Raw genomic sequence first — 7370 nt, forward strand, 5'->3', positions numbered from 1 at the left:
GAATGCACACAAGTCATTACACTGAAAGCACGGCAAAGAATGACACTGATTTTCGCTACGCTGACTGAAATACCGCACATAACACGCACGCGCTCTCAAACACTTTGACACGGGCCGATCTCGTGCGGGCACTGCACTGGGCGTGGCACAGGACATCAGCACGTGAGGGAAGCTGGCCGAAAGGTGCAGAGAGGAAGGTCAGTAGAGGAAGGTCAATAGGGGAAGGTCAGTAGAGGAAGGTCAGTAGAGGAAGGTCAATAGAGGAAGGTCAGTAAATGAAGGTCAGTAGAGGAAGGTCAGTAGAGGACGGTCAACCAGACGACGATGGGCAGTCCAACCATTGGGAGTAGCGAGCGCCTGACAGGGAGCCTCACCCACTGGCAGGGAGTCTCACCCTCTGACGTGTGTCTCGGGGTCTTTTGTGAGGGCATGCCGTCCGGTACGGGGGCGCCTGAGCGAACCGGTCCTCGCTTCACAGCACTCGACTGTGGCCGGCCCAAGCCTCCCCTGCCGTCTGATGTCGCACCTACCCACCACCGGCTACCGGACATCAGCGGACGCGTGGTGGTGTGCCAGCACGGCCTCGGCTGTAGTCAGTGGCGCGTTTGGGCGGGCGAGACGCTATCTGCACGTGAGGTGTCGCGCAGCTCCAGGAGGTCATGGGTACGTCAGGCGGATCGGTCCAACCTCCACCCAACTTGTCTAGGATGTGCGCCGGCGTTGCTTTCTTATTTTAGAAATGGTGTGACTTTACCGTGTGATTTCGTCGTGAGAATAGCCATTTGGACGCATGGATCAGGGCCCAAACCACCTGTCTAAGATAGGTCAAAGCAGAGCTTTTGAGGGGATCTTTTTGCAAACATTCGTCTTACGTCAGCCAAAAAGCCGGCGAGGCATTTCGGTCCTCTGGGTACTACTCTGGTATTTCGGTCCTCTGGGTACTACTCTGGTATTTCGGTCCTCTGGGTACCACTCTGGTCGGGCTCACCTGCTCCGCCACGTATAGTGCAGCGCGACGTTTGGAAGTGACGTGACCAAGGAAGAACGTTCGGGACGTTCTGCCCCTCCCCTGGAGGCGGCGGGGACTTCCTGAACGTCGGAGGCATGATTGTTCTTGCTGTTGACTTAGAATATATGTTGCACGCAGAAATTCTACATAAAAAGTGGTGCCCTTAGGCATTGAAATAGGATAAGGAACCTTCCTTATCATCTTAGGCTTCCGCAAAACATATTTTTGGAAGATTTTAAAACAAGACAATCAGCGGGCCTCCATTCTGGATCTTTCATAGTCAATTTCTTTTATTTAGACATGATACTAGAATTCCTTTGATAAGATGACACATGCCTTCGTATCCTTTCCCTCTTAAACACGATACTGTCGAGCAGGCTCCATTTGTCAAGAAAGCTCTCTGGAAAATCCTGTCCCCAACTCAAAATATGTGACGCCGCCCCGGGAAACGGCAGCAGCAAAGACGGGTTTCTTGGTTACAGGATTTCATCGTGACCAGATTTGTCCCAGATCTGTCATGTAGACTGCTCAGAATGGGATTTTATTCTTTCAATTTTGCGCATAGCGTGGATGCTTTTTACCTTCTCTCATTCATAGTGACATTTCACCATTTCAGGCCAGACTGGTCCCTTTAGATTCCACTTACAACCCCCCCCCTCCCCTATCCTGATCTGTCCCTTCCGGTCTCATGACCTGGTATCACTGCACCTGATATCACATGTTTGGAAATGCCGGCTTCCGTGCGGACGTGATGTCAACTAATGCATCATTAGACGCCGCCAGATGACAGCAGTGTATTGACACTGCCGCCTCTGACGAAGCATGACAAATTTGTGGGGTCAATAAACCTTACAAATGACATTGCATTCATTCATGGACAGAGGTATCATTATATATACTTTCGGGGAGGGGGCTGAGCCCTCCAAATTTTGACCGAAGCCCCAATGCTCCTCTAAGCCCTTTAATGCATGTGACCAAAAATGGAAAAGCGGACCGATTTTTAAAATCTGCTATAGGGAAAAAAGGCACATTGACAAATCAGGGTTATTGTCCTGCTCATCTCATCTGGCGCAAAATGACTGGGGCAGTCGACACGCTGTCAAACTAAATCACCAAAATGTTAATTTGTGCCATGTAGTATCCTAAATACGGAAACCTTGAGTGGCACAAACTCGGTTGTTCGGCCAATCTGCAGACATTCACAGGTTTTCCACACTACAATATCTTAATTGAAAAGAAGAGCACCATTTACAAGCACAGGGTGGCCCAAATAGAGGTGAATCCATGTCTCCCTTAACAGTGACAAGTAACTGTACGGCACTTGTGGGGAATGCGATAAAGCCCGCGTCACGTGACAAGTCGGAGCACGGCAGTTTTACGCCGATGAGCATTCCAGCGAAATGATTCCTGAACTAACCGGGTGAAGCCCGGGTCGTGTGCGGCGTGGCTAGTCCCGCTTAAGCCGATTCGGTGGGCCATTCGGGGACAAACAGCGAGCGCCTGAAGTACAGTCCGGCCGTATACCGTTCAGCTAACTGTACCACAAAAGAGTGTCGAGAAACGAGCTGACGCATTCTGGAGCGGTTCGCACCAGGATGGAAGATAAAAGAAAAAATGGAGCTGGGTTGATCGGCCCTTGTCGCCAGGACCGACCGTAAGCACAGCTTATAAACGTCGAGGCTCATCACTATAACTAGCATGTTTTCTTGATAACGTCGTCCTACCACTGCCCCCTAGCAACGGCGGCGCCACGGATGCTGATTGGGGGAGGCAGGATTTATAGGAGACCTCGTGGACAAAAGGGGCCTTGTCATAGGGCGGGGGGGGTGCGGGGCAGCGTCACGTTCATGGGGAGAGCACCGGAGGCGTGTGCCCTCCTATCAAATTGTTACGTGCGTCATATCCAAGGAAATAAATGTCGACAATTAAAAATAAAGAATGTGGACTCGCAAAATGTATCCCAATCTTAAAACAGGGCCATCTGTGCCAGCAATGAGTCCTGTAATCCAGAACAGGGCCATCTGTGCCAGCAATGAGTCCTGTAATTTAGAACAGAGCTATCTGTGCCAGCAATGTGTCCTGTAATCCAGAATAGGATGCTTCCGAATCGCAAAAGGGCTGCCAAATTTAACCAAAGACCTCGCCATCCTAAAACAGGGCAGCCAGATCTGGAACAGCGGCCATCTGATGCATGAAAGTTGTTCCAGACGTGGGGCCTGATGATTGCAGACGGAGACATACTCCTGCCCCCTTGCTGTGAGGAAGGGAGCTGACCCTCTGCCCCCATCCCCCTCCGCCGATATGCCGCCCCTGAGTCCTAGAGTAATGAAGTTCGATTATTTTCAACATGAAAATCGCCAGCTCATCATCACAAAAGCCGAGATTCAAGCCTTGTTTTGCTCATATGAACTTACAGCACGTGCTACATCGTTGGCTACGCTGTTAAGAAAGATTAGGACTCTGGAGGCCCGCTCCGTCATTAATATTTAACTACTCTGCCTTTCATTAAGAACAGGTCTGTTGGCGAGGTCATGCAAGTTTAGTTTACTTTTATATGTTGTTACACTGTGGCAGATGTTTACCACGTGCCAGATGTTACAATTTTTTTCTTCTGTGGATTACACCCTAGTCTAAGCTTTTAGCAAAAGAGTAACTTTGCGTCGCCTTGAAATGGAACGTGAATGTTCTACGGCAATACAATTTTGGAATCAACGAGGCACATAAAAATGTCTATTTATAACGTCAGCAGCGAGATGCAGATTTGAACAACCGAAAAACTCTGGGAAGAATTTGTGTTGGGGAGCAAGCTAGGTCAACCTCATCGGCTCAGCCACTTCCAACCGATTTGATTAGCGCCACTCCTGTGCATGTAAAGTCTGCCTCGGAAGCGGTCACGGCACTGGAATGCTTCTGCGTGATGTCATCAGCTGATAAACTGGCCGGGTGAGCCCAGCTCTTACTTTATTGGCAAAGTTCCTGCCTGAGGTTGCTGCCTATAACACAGGGCGTCATTTTACATACTTCCGGGGGTTCAAGCTACCCCTCTCCATGTTGACATGACCCCTCCCCCCCAATGCTCCTGTAAGCTCCTGGGTGCATATGGGCCAAGAAAAAATGTCGGGCCAAGGAAAAACAAAACGAACCTTGAAATATTGGTACAATAAGTATCTAAAGAAGGGGCGTATATTTTTATTCGTTAGGATGGATGATGGCTTTAGCCTTCACTCAACTTGGGTTCCAGCTCCCACGTATCTAAAGAGAAAATTCGGTTAAATACGGGAAGAAAGTCGCTTGTTGACGAATTTTAATCGTACATTTTATGATATTTAACACTTCAGCCTCCTTTCGCCTAGCTTAAGAAACTACGCTCATTACCTGAATGCTTCACTTTAAGTTTTATGTTGACTTTGTGCATCGTTGCATCCTACAGGAGTCTTATTTGTCATTGTGTTCCCAATACCTTTCCATGTCAGGCTCGTTTGCAATTATTCGTAGGTTTTCACAAGACAACACGTGGATCGTGAGACATCAAAGACTGGACTGCCATATGCGGCAGCTTCTAAGTCTTCACCCAACACGCGTAACTGTGCTAAAGGCTGCCCGAGACACGGACGGCTAAGCCGAAGGCTTCGATGACAGTTACCGAGCAAAGCCACAGAAAGAAACTTACCAGCGAGTGTCGGTGCTCACCACAACGATCAGAAAACTCTTTTTTAAAGTATCTAACTAAACGGTGCGGCTCAACATGGCAAGCTAAGCTTGACGAGAAAGTGGGTCAAAGTCCTAGGATAACGTTTGCATGTTTAGCTTCAGGGAAAGGTTTTGGCTGTGAAACGATCCTGATGCTCCGAAATCCGTCTGATCTTTCACTCTCGCCACATCTACTTTAAGCTGATATTCGTTGCGCCGGGCCCCACTGCCGCACAGCAGGCCGTCATGCGGTCACCTATACATGGTGTGTACGTACATGGTGTTCATAAAACCGGTCATGTACGCTACGTTTCGTTTGCGTGTGTACGATATCTCTTGGCAGCGGTTACGCGAACAGGCCGTGAAAGTGAACGGCAGTTAAGTGAATACGGTTCCATAAACGATAAACGAGACGTGTTCAGGTGATCATATTGGACCGTCTAACTAAAATGGCTTTTGCGAGTCACACCCTTTCAAAGCTTTTCTTGAAGCTTTAGCTCCACAGGGGCTTTCAAATCAACATAGTTTTCCATGGAGCAATCCTTTATCGGCCGATTTTTTCTTCGGATACGTCTTCAACCCCTTTAGTTGAAAAATGGCAATCGTGGCGACCAAGACCCGAGGTTAGGTCGGGCTTTGGGACACGCCGACCAACCTTATCGGCTGAGCCCCCCCCCCCCCAAACCAACCTAAAAATGCATCCCTGCTATTACTTCATACGTGTCTTCCACACAAGAAGCGGTATTTCAAGGCGTGGTAATACTAAAACGCCTTAACCACGGACGTCATATGCTGCAACCTGTGGACGGTGATAAGAGACGGGGCCCCTCTGTAGTTCGCTGTTACCTCGCTTCGAAGGTCATACGTTTGCAAAGCGTGGTGGGAGCGCTGGGAGCGATACGGTCTGGCCGCGGTACGGACAGGCGGCGGCGCCATGTCACTTGCACCATGCTGCTGGCAACGTGGCACTGGCATCATGACACCGGCACCATGACACGGACACCGCGGCACTGGCACCATGGCACTGGCACCATGACACTTGCACCGTGGCACTGGCGCCATGTTACTAGCACCATATCACTGGCGCCATGTCATTGGCACCATGCTACTGGCACCATGGCACTGGCACCATGACCCTGGCATTACTCTCTGTGGCTGTCTGCCTCCATTGTCCGGCTAGGAACAGGCTCAGTCTGCGGGCAATAGCCCGCAGCTATGCACCGCTGCCGAACGCCTCCGGAAAATCGCTGCGGAAGCGTTGAGCTCATCACATGAACTGTTGCTCGACGTCGAACTGTCGCTCAACATCAAACTGTCGCTCAACATCAGACTGTCGCTCAGCATTGACCTGTCGCTGGATATCAAACTGGCGCCGCATTCGTCTAATTCAGCTCAAGGTGTATCTCCCTAAATTTGGATATATTTTTTCCTTGAAAACAATACGCTCGGCGGAATTGGGCATTTCTACTAGAAAGTAGCACTGCGACAGTTTAATCCCTTGATGGGTTGGCTCTCCATGCGCAGCTGTGGCGGTCCGTCGATGGTAGCCGGTCCCGAGCTCGTGGCAGCCAGGCTTGCGACGTGAGTGCAATGGATGTTTTAGCGCAATACGCCCTTGTGTCAGAGATTAAATGTCCGATTTTATACTCAAATAAGGTGCCTACATTCATAAAATACTTATTTTTACCATTTTGAAACTGCTTAAAACTGAGGACAAAATGCAGACTAATATAAATAAAAGAAATAGTAATAATAACTAAAAATAACCATTAGTGTCAAAGTTTTAGGCGTAACATGCATTTGTGCCGTGTGATTCGAGCCAGACACAGACATCTGATACTGAGTCTGCACACGTCGGGGTATGGGAACCGACCTTTCACAGTCGGCTCCCACGACCGCTGACACGTCTGGCTACGGCTAACAGCCACGACCGCTGACACGTCTGGCCATAGATAACAGCCACGACCGCTGACACGTCTGGCTACGGCTAACAGCCTACGACCGCTGACACGTCTGGCTACGGCTAACAGCCACGACCGCTGACACGTCTGGCCACAACTAACAGCCACCACCGCTGACACGTCTGGCTACAGCTAACAGCCACGACCGCTGACACGTCTGGCCACAACTAACAGCCACCACCGCTGACACGTCTGGCCACGGCTACCAGTCACTACCGCTGACACGTCTGCCCACAGCTAACGGCCACGACCGCTGACACGTCTGGCCACGACTAACAGCAACGACCGCTGACACGTCTGGCCACGGCTAACAGCCACGACCGCTGACACGTCTGGCCACGGCTAACAGTCACTACCGCTGCCACGTCTGGCTACAGCTAACAGCCACGACCGCTGACACGTCTGGCCACAACTAACAGCCACGACCGCTGACACGTCTGGCCACAACTAACAGCCGCGACCGCTGACACGTCTGGCCACAGCTAACAGCCACCACCGCTGCCACGTCTGGCCACGGCTAACAGCCACGACCGCTGACACGTCTGGCCACGGCTAACAGCCATATATCGGTGGCGGCACTGGCATATCTTGCGTAGCGACGACGGACACACTGAGGGGATGGGGTGTTGGGGTGGGAATGGAGTGGGCGGGTGTTGGGCGTCAACTTGGTTTTCAACGCGCTTTTTGCCATTTGACTCTCTATAGGGTCA

The sequence above is a fragment of the Pollicipes pollicipes genome, unplaced genomic scaffold, assembly GCF_011947565.3.
Source record: "Pollicipes pollicipes isolate AB1234 unplaced genomic scaffold, Ppol_2.1 Scaffold_1600;HRSCAF=1878_pilon_pilon_pilon, whole genome shotgun sequence".
Classification (NCBI taxonomy): Eukaryota; Metazoa; Arthropoda; class Thecostraca; order Pollicipedomorpha; family Pollicipedidae; genus Pollicipes; species Pollicipes pollicipes.